Genomic DNA, 11,969 nt, shown 5'->3' on the forward strand with positions numbered 1-11,969 from the left:
ACTGTCAGAGGGAGAATAAACTATATTTTGATAGGTTGGAGGAGCGCCTACTGCGCTGGTTATCTAAATATCCCAATTCTTTTATTATTTTTGGTGGAGACTTTAATACAGTGTTTGTTTGGACCGATGGCCTTCTAGAAGTTCAGACTAACTCATTCATAAGATTGTTTGCACAAAGATTTAATTTAGTCGATTCTTGGAGGGATTCTCATTCATCTCAGATAGCTTACACATGGTGTAATAAGACTCAAACCAGGCACTCACGTATCGATTATTGGCTTATCTCAAAAGATTTAGAAAAAGTTAAAACGGATATTTATCCTACACCACTTTCAGACCACAAAATGGTTAGCTTATCAATCCCATTGTCATCCTCCCAAATCACTAGAACCTCTTATTGGAAGCTAAATAGTGCCATTCTTGAGCATAAAGAAGTGATTTATGAAGTTCAGAGATTCATTAAACTTTATTGGAATAAAGCTCTCACAGATAATACATTTTGTAGCAACTGGGAACTTTTGAAATATGAAATTGGAAAATTCTTTAGAAAATATAGCAGTGATTTGGCAAAGAAAAGAAGATCTGATGAGACGCAAGTGATACAAAAGATCACATGTCTTACTTCCAAACCAATAGACACTCTCAGTGAATCTGATAAGACAGAACTGGTTGACCTGCAGCATAGGTTAGATGAGATTTACAAACGCAAAGCTGACGGAGCATTTATTCGGTCTCGCAGAAAATGGCTCGAAGTAGGAGAGCAGAATTCAGCCTATTTTTTCAGACTTGAAAAGCATCAGTCTAACTCCATCCTACAACTTAATATTAATGGGACAATTTCTAATGATAAGGATACCATAGCAAAATATTGTTCAAACTTTTATTGCAAACTTTATTCTTCTAGTTATTGCCCTGAAGCTTGTCTGTCTTTTTTTAACTCTTTAGACAAAATTACTCAGCTGAATGAGGAGGAAAGTCAGCTTTGCGACAGATCAATTTCTTTGATCGAGGTTGCAGATGCTATAAAACATCTAAAGATTAACAAATCACCTGGAACTGACGGCCTTACTGCCGAGTTTTACAAACAGTTCGCTGACAGTTTAGCCCCGTTTCTTTTAGAAGTTTTTAAGGAAAGTATGGATAGAGGTGCACTCCCTCCCACTTTATATCAAGGTTTGATTACCCTCATTCCAAAACCAGGAAAGGATCCTTTGCTCTTAGACAATTGACGACCAATCTCTTTACTGAATAATGATTATAAGATATTGGCACAAATTCTGGCTAATAGAATGAAACCTGTATTAGATAAAGTTATTGATGAGAGTCAGTCTGGTTTCATGCAGAATCGTCATATTTCAAACAACATAAGATTAGTTTTAGACATAATAGATTACCCAGAACTTGTACAGGATGATAGTCTTATTCTTTTTTTAGATTTCTACAAGGCATTCGACTCCTTAGAGCATGAGTTTATTTTTACTGTTTTAAATAAATTTGGGTTTGGTCAATCCTTCTGTAATGCTGTTCGGACACTATATTCCAATAGTAACAGCTCCATAAAGCTTGCCACTGGTACTTCTCCAAGATTCTCTCTAAAGCGTGGAGTGAGGCAGGGTTGCCCCCTATCTGTATATTTATTCCTTCTTTCTGTGCAACTCCTTAATTCACACATTAAACTCAGTTCTTTAAAAGGCCTGGTCATTGCTAACAGAGAAATACTCATAAGTCAGCTGGCAGACGATACAGCTCTCTTCCTCAGGGACGCCTCACAAGTTTCAGTGGCCATTAACAATATACAGCCATTCTCTAAAGCTTCTGGGCTTTCACTCAACCTGCATAAATGTGAACTTCTACCAGTTAAAGGTTGTTTAGCAACTTCAATTCATGGAATACCTGTAAGAAACTCAGTAAGATACCTTGGAATTCAAATAATAAAAAATGAGCAATCCAGATGTTCCACAAACTTCGCTCCTATTATAGATAAATCCCAAAAAATCTTTAATTATTGGCTACAGCGAGACCTGCCGTTGAAGGGTAGAGTTCTGCTATCGAAGGCTGAAGGCATCTCCCGTCTAACCTATGCTGCCCAGTCACTACATGTTGATAATGCAACCTGTAAGTCAATTAACAAATTATTATACAATTTTCTATGGAAAAATAAAACTCACTACTTGCGTAAATCAGTAGCTTTAAATTCATATGATAAAGGAGGTATACATTTTATTGATTTCGGTGCTCTTAACAACACCTTTAAAATAAACTGGATTAAAAAGTATTTAAAAAAATCCCACCTCTATCTGGAACTTTATCTCACATCATGTCTTCTCTAATTTAGGCGGCCTTAACTTCCTACTGCTCTGCAATTATAGTATTCCGAAAATACCACTGAAACTTTCTCACTTTCATCAACAAATTCTTTTGGCATGGGCACTGATTTACAAACACAATTTCTCTCCACAAAATTGTTTTATTTGGAATAACTGCAATATTATTTATAAAAATAAGATGCTTTTTTAAAATAACTGGTTTAATAATGGAATAATCTTGGCTAGTCAGTTATATAGAGAAGATGGACTCCTATATAATTACTCAGAATTCCTCAGGAGATACAATGTACCGATAACGCCTAAAGAATTCTCAATAGTGTTCGATGCGATCCCATCTGGTCTGTCCATGTTACTCAGATGCTCCCACAGTGCTCCACTACAGGTCACTCCCCCAGATGTGTTACATTCTTCCCTTGGCAATGTTTGCTTTTCCTCCCATAAATCTATAAATACCAAAATAAGATCTCTCTTTCAGGATGCAATGGTCTCTGTTCCATCAGTCATATTTTACTGAGCCAATTTTGTGACAGATATTGAATGGAAAAAAGTTTGGACTTTACCACAAAGGTTTTTCTTAACGAACAAAATTAAAGAGATTTCCTTTAAGTTGATTCATAAGTTTTACCCCACCAAACAATATTTATCCAAATTTGTGGCTGAAATAAATGTAAATTGTACCTTCTGTCAAGAGCAACCTGAAACAGTTTCTCATTTGTTTTGGTCATGTAAATTTACATGTAAATTCTGGAAGGACTTCCACAAGTTTATTGCTGACTCTGTTCTCCCTAATTTTCAATTATACTATAAGGATGTTATCTTTGGCTATTATAATTTTAAAGACAAGGACAATGATGTTTTTTTCTTTATAAATTTGGTTTCATTTTTGGCAAAATTTCACATACACAAAAGCAAAGTCCTCGGCAGAAAGCCTGAACTTCTTGTATTAAAAATGGAGCTTGCACAATATATAAGGACAATCTCCTCATCAAAAAACACTAAGGCTCTCAAGACTGTTGACATCTGTAACCGTTTAAGACTGCTAACTTGATTTTGGCTCTTGCAAACTCTTGTTTATTTGTGTTTCCCTTACTTTATTTTATTTTTTGTACTGTTTCACTGTTCCTGTCACTCTCTTTGTTCCTCATTGTAATACCACATTGTTATACTTTAAAAAAAAGAAAAAAAAGAAAAGAAAAACAGTTGTTCACAGGGGACATCCACATTACTGAAAATCCAGTCCTGGTTTTCACTGCTACTATACACTCCGCTCGTCTACACCTGCGGACACACTAGCGTACATGCTGCAAACAGCAAGAAAACATGGATATACGTAAGAATGTAAGTCTTCATGTTGCCATGATGCCAGGTCTCTCTTGGAAATGAGATTTTTAATCTCAATGAGATTTTTAACCTGGATAAATAAAGGACTAATAATAAAAATTAATCACTGGCTGGTAGTAAGCTAACAGCGTTTTAGCTCTTAAAAATGGAGCTGAGCTCATTCAGGTATGGTTATCATCAGTGGAAATAATAATAATCACTCCATCCCCATTAACCCGTAGGAGTCAGGGCAGAGGAGCACAGAGAGGGAGAGGGGAGAGATCTCTACTGGAGAAGTGAGTCAAAGATTTCACAGGATGGAGTCATTTGTGATGCACAGTCTGATTAGAATTTGGTCATATGATTGTTGGGTTTTTCTCTGTATTTATTATTGTGCTATGTACTGTACAATATAAAGCGCCTTGAGGCGACTTTTGTTGTGATTTGGCGCTATATAAATAAAATTGAATTGAATTTTATGGAACTCAATATGGATATGAAATATGAAAGATTTCAGTCCCGGTACAACATATAAGACCTATTTAACTTGAGCTTTTATTTAGGAGAGTCAAGGTGAGAAAGCGGATAGAGCAAAGATAAGTCAAATTAGCCTGACTCACATATTTTTGAGGGTTCTATTTTAATATTACTTCAATTCAAGTGATTTAGTAATATTTTTCAGGGCTTTAAATTGCAACCATTTTAGTCACTTGCATGCTCAAAATGTAATGTTTGTAACTTCAAAATATTTGGGAGCAACAAATTACTGTGGCATGTGAACAGAAGTCATGATATTAGCAATTTACATTACAATTCAGTATGTTTTAATGTATCTTGAAGGAGCAGGCAGAAGGAGAGGCTGAGGGAGAAAAAGGTCAACAGGCAAGTTCAAGTCAGAGAGAGCAAGGAGAGACGGAGCTGCAGCAAATGGATCGAGAGGCAGAGGAAAATCAAGTTATTACAGAAAAAGGAGAGCAAACAGGCCAAGAGAGGGAAAATGATGAAGCAGCTGCAGCAACTCATTCTACTACAGGGTTTGATTTAAGGGACAAAGACACAGGGCCCAGATAGGTAAAGCTGAAGTGCTATCCACATAATACTTTTGGTACACAGAAGCGAGCATTTAACCACAGCTGGTTTGAAAAGCACAACTGGTTAGAATATTCAGTCAACCAGAATGTAGCTTTCTGCTTCCCATGTAGAGTGTTTGGCAAAAACATCAAACATGATAGTGAAGACGGCCCAAACTGAGCTTTTACGTGCGTGGAGCTTTTAAAGGAGTTTGATCCTTTTCTTCAAAAACATAATCCCCCATCAAATGCACAGTATTTCTTGCCAACATCCCAGAATGACACAATTGACTGCCCAGGAAGTTGCTCGTGTCATTGTATCTGAAATGACAAAGTCTGTGCCATCATGGCAGATAAGGAAAGGAAGGAAAAGGCAGAGCAGTTAGCTGTTTGTGTCAGGTATGTGTCAGAGGGGGCAGTGAAGGTTTCCGTGCACTTGCAGAGATAAAATTATTTGATGGCCAGTCCATTGCAAATGAGATTCAGCAGCAGATCCAAAACTATGGTCTTGCAGAGCTTAAGTGTGTAGCACAAACATATGATGGTGCAGCTGTAATGAGTGGCTCCACTGGAGGTGTACAAGCACATTTTAGAAGGCTCCATCCTGATCTATGTGCATTGTTATACTCATCAACTCAACCTGGTTTTGTGCAATACTTGCAAGGCTGTGTGTGTATTCTTTCTTCAGCACCTCCCTAGTCAATCATCATAAGTTCATGGAGACTCATGCAAAGCTTGGATTGACAAAAACTGAGCTTGTGCACCTTTCAAACACTCACTGGGCATGTCAGTTGCAATCAATCAGTGCAGTTCTTGAGACATTGATTGCCATTTTGGAGTGCCTATCTGCAATTGGATCCTCCATAGCTGTTGGTCCCAGAGCAAAGCTCTACAAGTTCTCAGCAGTCTATGCACTACTGATGTTTCAGTTGATTCTTTCTGTAACCAAAGGACTCCACAAACTCCTGCAGAAAGAGACTTTAGACCTGGCAGAAGCTTTTATCTGTAAACAAGCTGTGTGTGACACACTTGAGGGCAAACACTCAGATGCATTTGGCTGCGTCAAACAATGGGTCAGAAAAGACTTCACAGACTTGCAGTCATGTCTATTGAAAAAGACACGCTTCAGCATCTGAGTCACAACATAGTGATTGACCGATTTGCCACTCTTAAAAACAGACGTTATTCTTTGATGCTTCTACCCACCAAGTAACTGGTGATTGCAGCCATAAAAATTATGTACTTTTTTATTTTCAGTATTTTTCTTGTTATTGATGCAGTAAACACATTTCCTCTGTTTTCTTGTTGTACTGTATTGTAAAACAGACTTTTTCTGTTTGTGAAATTTTGTGCTCATTCACTGCATTTGTTCATATCGTGTGCATCTCTTGGGGGCTAAGTCCCCCCTGTCCTTAAATCCTAGTGACGCCCCTGACTATGAGCAAGCGCTTTGGGATGGAAAAACTCCCTTTTAACAGGAAGAAACCTCCGGCAGAACCAGGCTCAGGGAGGGGCGGGGCCATCTGCTGCGACCGGTTGGGGTGAGAGAAGGAAAACAGGATAAAGACATGCTGTGGAAGAGAGACTAACTAATGATTAAATGCAGAGAAGCATATAAACACAGTGAAAAGAGGTGACTAAAAAAGAAACACAATGCATCATGGGAATCCCCCGGCAGCCTACACCTATTGCAGCATAACGAAGTAGGGATTTAGGGTCACCTGATCCAGCCCTAAATATTTGCTTTAGCAAAAAGGAAAGTTTGAAGCCTAATCTTGAAAGTAGAGATAGTGTCTGTCTCCTGAATCCAAACTGGAAGCTGGTTCCACAGAAGAGGGGCCTGAAAACTGAAGGCTCTGCCTCCCATTCTACTTTTAAATACTCTAGGAACAACAAGTAGGCCTGCAGAGCGAGAGCAAAGTGCTCTAATAGGGTGATATGGTACTACAAGGTCATTAAGATAAGATGGATATTTAAGACCTTGTATGTGAGAAGAAGAATATTATATTATAATATATATTCAATTCTGGATTTAACAGGAAGCCAATACAGGAGAAATCTGCTCTCTCTTTCTAGTCCCTGTCAGGACTCTTGCTGCAGCATTTTGGATCAGCTGAAGACTTTTCAGGGAGTTTTTAGGACATCCTGATAATAGTGAATTACAGTAGTCCAGCCTGGAAGTAATAAATGCATGAACTAGTTTTTCAGCGTCACTCTGAGACAGGATATTTCTACTTTTAGAGATGTTGCGCAAATGGAAGAAAGCAGTCTTACATATTTGTTTAATATGTGCGTTGAAGGACATGTCCTGGTCAAAAATAACTCCTACACTCCTCATAGTCTTACTTGAATCCACGGTAATGCCATCCAGAGTAAGATTATCTGGTTAGATACCAGATTTTCAAGGTCAAGTAAAATAACCTCAGGTTTATCTTATTGCTGCACAAGATAACCAAACAAAAACATACCCCTGGATTTAACCAAATCATGAATTTGTAGAGCTCCTTGCATCCCAGTCCATAGTTGACTTACATATACAGCTGGGCCAATAATTTGTAGAATACAATATTTTTTTTCAATAAGTTTTCCTCTGCACACCACGACAGTATATTTTAAATCAAACACTGGTTTAAGTTCAGACGTTCATTGTTAAGCACCAGTGACCGGGTTTTACTGGCAACCATACATGCTATAACACTGCCTAATCTCATATATGACATCTGCCATCAAATCTGCCAATAGCCATATTATTTTAGTACAAGGTCGCAAACTAAGATGATATTCAGTGATAGGTAATTTACCAGTAGTACAGGTGGAGTTTTTAAAAAAAATTGTAATCAGAAAAGCATATAAATATAGGTTACAGACTCTCTCTCTTGTTGAGAGTGAAGTCTGGCTGCAACATTTTGTGTTGCATCAAGGCATGAGAGAGATGATTTGTCTAAACCATTAAAAAGGACATTACAATAATGTAAACGTGATGATACAAATGTGTGGTGGGGCGTGATCTGCAGTGCCGCTGCAGTGGAGGCTGACACACGTGAGTGGCATTCGCAATCACACCTCACCAGCATAAAGAGGCTGTACTGGGTCCCGTCAGCTGTTAATGTTGATATGTGTCGGGCTGTGAACTACAGGGCTGTAGCTGACTGCGTGTGTACAGCAACCGTGAGAAAAGTGTTAAATAAAGTATGTGAAAAGCATCTACATGTCCTCGGGTCTGCCGTGGTTCATTTACAAAATGCATGAACAATGTTGTAACTGCTTTGTTTGAGCTGTCATGAGTAATCAGCACAGAGAACAACTTTAATCTGAATCCTAATCAGGTGCCACTCTTACAAGGAGAAACGAGCCATACATTGATAATGTCTGGATGTGCTTGAGAAGACCATGAAGTGGCGCATGAAGAAGAATGGCCATACCTACAGTAACCTAACTAACGAAGCCAAAACGCTGTACATTGGACACCAAATGATGAAAGGAATACTGCAGGCTAAGGGCCACCCTGTTCAGTGGAATAGAGTGTATTCATCCATGCATTGTGTTGACTCCGTGGGTGTCCTGTCCAGAAGGACAAAGATGGGCTGTTTGCAAGAAGGGCATATTCTGTTCACGGTCCTCTGCTCTTGGTGCATATCGACACAAATAAACTGATGAGGTAAGCCATACACTTGACTAGTACAATGTTTTAAATTACTAAATGCAGGATGATGCACTATTTCCTGTTACATTTTTAGAATCCTTGATTTGCAATAGCAATGAAATGTTTGCAGATACCTAGAAATGAATGTATTTTTTCTTTCTAACAGATATTGACTTATTATTTTTGGAGGAATTGATGGCTTCTCACAAAAGATCTACTTTTTTATATGTTATATTGTGTAGTCTTTAGATTTCTTTTTCAGAAAGAGAATTTAGAATCTTTAATCAGTCCTAGCGTGTTTCTCAACTGTGGGAGGAAACCCACACAGACATGAGGAGAACATGACAATTTGACACAGAAGGCCTTCAGGTTGACTATGTCTCAGACCCAGAACCTTTTAGTTATGAGGCAGCTGTTCTAACCACTAAGCCACCTTGTTGCATTTCATTTTTAAACAAATATTTCCCACTAACCAACATTCTCTATTCTAGATGATGTACCTGGGTGCTCCAGCCAATGATAAAGCCTCCACTGCACTCACTTTCTTCTTGGAGGCAGTGCAAAGCTATGGCTTTCCTTTGCAGTAAGACCAGCATACAGACATGGCTTATAATATTGCTCAATCACTCGCCAACAAGTAATGCACAAATCAATGATTTGTGATGAATAAATGAAGGTGCTTAATAAATGAAGGAAGCGCATCTGTAACCGGAAGGTCACCGGTTCGATCCCTGGGCTCTCTCTCCTGGTCGTTGTGTCCTTGGGCAAGACACTTCACCTACCGCCTACTGGTGTTGGCCAGAGGGGCCGATGGCGCAATATGGCAGCCTCGCTTCTGTCAGTCTGCCCCAGAGCAGCTGTGACTACAACTGTAGCTTGCCTCCACCAGTGAAGTAAACGTTAAACAGTCACAGTTTAATGTGGGCAGCTGCAGCTCGATATAACGTAATGTTGGCGCATTATTCTGCACAAGTTAAGTAAATGTAGTTTTTTTTTTCCTGAGCTCAGGGCTGCTAGAGCTTGTGTTTTTTTTTTTTTTTTTTTTTTTTTGTTTTTTTTTAATTTGTTCATTTCAGGCACAACAATAAAGTTGAACATAAAGTGCACAAAAACAAAAACAAACAACAAAATGTACCTGAAAAGGAGTGGGATGAAGAAAACTTATTAAATCCCACCCCTATATTCACTTATCAACAGAAACAATAAACTTCCCGCAGCTACGCCCAAGCAAAACAAATAGAACCTTCATAACTGAATACAGAATATATTAATTATAAATTGCGTTACCACAGGTAACAGGCAATAATAATTACAAGTAACAAACACACATACATATACATACATACATATGTATCTACACACACATGTACATATATATATACACACAAACTTTTTTTTTTTTTTTTTTTTCCCCTTGGAATCCATACCAGCAATGGTAAGAGAACAGACATTTCAGAGCACACTAACACCATCATTGATTATACTGTGACCAGACCAACTGTTTGTAGAGAAATTTAAATCTATGAATATTTTTGCATTGTTTCAGTTGTAAACTCAGACTGTTCCAGATTTTCACACCACATACAGACACACAAAAACCTTTACGGGTTGTTCGAGTTCTGGGTAATTTGAATTGTCCAAAGCCTCTCACATTATAAGCCCTTTCTCGAATTTCAAATATAGATTGTAAATTTGCAGGTAGAAGTTTATTAAAGGCTTTGTATAAGATTATGGATGTATTGTAATTAACCAGATCCTGGAATTTAAGTAACTTTGCCTGAAGAAAGAGTTTGTGAGTATGATCTAGATAACCAGCCTTGTGAATAATACGCAGTGCTCGTTTCTGTACTGTGACTAATGGATTAGTTGTGTTTTTATATGTGTTTCCCACACTTCCACACAATATGTAAAATATGGAAGAACCAGAGTACAGTACAGAGTACGAAGTGCATCTTTATCAAGGTATGGTTTCACTTTATTCAAAACTGCGAGGCTTCTGGAAATTTTGGTTTTATGTGTCTGACGTGGGGTTTCCATGAAATTTTGTTATCAATTATGACTCCCAAAAATTTGTTTTCACTCACATTATCAATGGGTACACCTTCTATAGTAATTGGTAATTCTATATTATATTTTAAATTACCAAAAACATTGCCTTAGTTTTATTTATATTTAATGATAATTTATTTATATCCATCCATTTTTTAATTAATTTTAGCTCCTGTTTACGGTCATTACAAGATCGGTATAATCATCGCTACTGAAAAATATGTTAGTATCATCTGCGAACAGTATGAGTTTAAGTACCTGAGAAACATCAAAAATATCATTTATGTAAACATTGAAAAGTTTTGGTCCCAACACTGACCCTTGGGGAACACCACATGTAATACCAAGTTTCTCTGAATGGTAATGCCCTATACTAACATATTGTTCCCGACCCGTTAGGTAACTTTTTAACCAGTTTCCAGCTTTCCCTCGAACACCGTATCTTTCCAATTTATCCAATAAAATTGAGTGATTGATTGTGTCGAAGGCCTTCTTGAGATCAACAAAAATACCGACTGCATATTTATTTTTATCCAGTGCATTGGTAATTTCTTCTACTGCCTCAATTATCGCCATAGAAGTGGTTCTTTGCGTTCTGAAACCATACTGACCAACATTTATTATTTTATGTTTTCAAGGAATTTTTCTAATCTTGAATTAAAAAGTTTTTCTAAAATTTTTGAGAATTGAGGCAGTAGTGAAATAGGCCTATAATTGGTAAAACTGTGTTTGTCATTACTTTTGTATAGTGGTATTACTTTTGCAATTTTCATTTTTTTCGAAAACAACCAGACTGAAATGATAAATTACAGATATATGTTAAGGGACTAGCAATGTTCAGAATAACCTGTTTAACTACAGACATATTTATGTCATGATAATCCATTGAAGACTTACTTTTACATTTTAATGTGATATTTATTACTTCTTGCTCATTTGTAGCTGAAAGGAACAGTGAAAAGGGATTTGGTTTTATATTACTGATATTTTCATTTTTTTGACACGGGATGTCCGCTGCTAGTTCAGGGCCAACATTTATAAAAAATTTATTGAACCCATCAACAATGTTACTCATGTTGTAATTTACACCATTTGCATCAATGAAATATTCAGGATATGATGTTCCAGAAGATCCTTGTTTAATTAAGTTATTTAACACATCCCAAGTTCCTTTTATATTGTTTTTATTATCATATAATCTTCTTCTATAATAAAGTTGTTTACTCGTTCTTATAATATCAGTCAATTTATTTCTATATGCTTTATATCTTTGTTCCACTTCTTTTGTTTTTACTTTGATGAACTGTTTATACAGATTTTTTCTTTTGCAAGCATTGATAATTCCTTTTGTAAGCCAAGGACTTTTTATCTTTTTTTCTTTGTCCTGTATTCGTTTACAGGACAATGTTTATTGTACAACATAGTGTAAATATCTAGGAAATTTTCATAAGCCTTGTCCACCTCTGACTCTTCATACACGAACTCCAATCTTGTTGTGCTAAATCGAAATTGAAGGCATGAATTGCTTCTTCATTTATTGTTCGCTTTGCTATCGTAATC

The sequence above is a fragment of the Oreochromis aureus genome, linkage group 5, assembly GCF_013358895.1.
Source record: "Oreochromis aureus strain Israel breed Guangdong linkage group 5, ZZ_aureus, whole genome shotgun sequence".
NCBI lineage: Eukaryota > Metazoa > Chordata > Actinopteri > Cichliformes > Cichlidae > Oreochromis > Oreochromis aureus.